The sequence below is a fragment of the Otolemur garnettii genome, unplaced genomic scaffold (assembly GCF_000181295.1).
Source record: "Otolemur garnettii isolate 467f Iridium unplaced genomic scaffold, OtoGar3 scaffold00013, whole genome shotgun sequence".
Taxonomy (NCBI): domain Eukaryota; kingdom Metazoa; phylum Chordata; class Mammalia; order Primates; family Galagidae; genus Otolemur; species Otolemur garnettii.
The window spans coordinates 24,985,950-24,987,731 of NW_003852408.1; the positions used below are offsets into that span (position 1 = coordinate 24,985,950).

General features: G+C 41.6%; 1 non-coding gene across 1 annotated transcript; it reads left to right on the top strand.

The window, feature by feature from the left end:
• Window positions 1–871: 871 nt before the first annotated feature.
• LOC111723650 lies at window positions 872–975 on the top strand. Its single transcript, XR_002772149.1, has one exon. It is a non-coding gene; the product is annotated as a U6 spliceosomal RNA (small nuclear RNA).
• The last annotated feature ends 807 nt before the right edge of the window (window positions 976–1,782 follow it).

Here is a 1,782-nt window from a genome sequence, read left to right on the forward strand (position 1 = left end):
GCTGGGACTGCAGGTTCCTGCCACAACGGCCGGCTTTTTTTTTTTTTTTTATTATTGTAGTTGTCGTTGTTTGGCAGGTCCCAGGCCAGGTTCAAACCCACCAGCCCTGGTGTATGTGGCCAGTGCCCTACTCGCTGAGCTACAGGCGCCTAGCCACTCGGTGACTTTTTGTGTATGTGTACCCTTGATGGCCTGGGCAGTTTCATCATAGGTATTCTTAAAGTGAGCAGGATTTGAACCTCTTGATTTATGATCTTATGGGATTTTCTGGGACAAATGAATAGCATATCACTGCAGGTTGCTTATGGGGAAAGAAAATAATATTTTAGTAAATATTTTAGGTTTTGGGGACATAAGATCTCTGTCACAGTTACTGAACTCTGCTGTCATAGCACAAAAGGAGCCATGGACAGTAAGTGTGTAAATGGCTTGGTGCCCGTAGCTCAGTGGGTAGGGCGCCAGCCACATACACCAAGGCTGGCAGATTTGAACCTGGCCTGGGCCTGCTAAAACAACAATTACAACTGCAACAAAAAAATAGCCCAGCATTGTGTGTGGTAGGTGCCTGTAGTCCCAGCTACTTGGGAGACTTGAGGCAAGAGAATCGCTCAAACCCCAGAGTCTGAGATTGCTGTGAGCTGTGATGCCATGGTACTTTACCAAGGGCAACATAATAAGACTCTGTCTCCAAAAAAGAAAAAGTGTGTAAATGAGTGAAGATGGCTGCATTCTAATAAAACTTTATTTATAAAAACTGGCAGTGGGTCACATTCGTCCTGTCAGAAATAGTTGACGGACCAATGATCTAAAATACAGTGCCACAGAAAAGTTGAGAGCAAAAGTGTGGACGATATTTGTGTCAGACAAAATAGTGCTTGCTTTGGCAGCACATGCACTAAAGTTGGAATGATAGAAAGAGTGGCATAGCCCTTGTGCAAGGATGACAGGCAAATTTGTGAAGCATTACATATTTAAGCAGAAAAAAACATACAATGCATCAATTGAATTAAAAAAAAATTTAAGGGAATGTTGCTCTGTCACCCAGGCTGGAATGCAGTAGTATGATCATGGCTCACTACAATTTTGGACTCCTGGACTAAGCGATCCTCTTGCCTCAGCCTCCCAAGTATCTGGGACTATAAGCCTATGCCGCCACACTGGGTTAATTGTTTCTTACAGAGAATGGGATCTTGCTCAGTTGCCCAGGCTGTTCTCAAACTCCTACACTCTAGTGAACCTCCTGCCTCAAGCTCCCAAAGCTAAGATTACAAGTATAGTTACTGTGTTGAATTTTTTTTCTTTTTTTCCTGACCCATATTTTAGTATTATAAATTCTTAATGATAAAGAATGACAAGACATCTAATCGGCATGCTTCTGTTATACCAATACTACAGTGCTGAAATGTGTAACAATAAAGATTTTATGGAGAAACAAATCAGATTATCATAGGGGATTTGATTTAGCTTTTCCAGCCTTTGACAGAGCAAACAAAATAAGTAATGACATAGGACTTCAATAGCTTTATATATGGAATAACAAGATATTGTAGAAATAATGAATATTTTTTCCAGAAAACCTATTAGGCCCCAAGGAAATATCAGCCAAATACAAAAGGTAGAGATATATGCAGATTATACTGTTTCTTCTTTTTTATTTTTTTTTGGAGACAGAGCCTCAAGCTATCCCCCGGGTAGAGTGAGTGCTGTGGCATCACAACTCACAGCAACTTCCAACTCCTGGGCTCAAGCGAGTCTCCTGCCTCAGCCTCCCAAGTAGCTGGG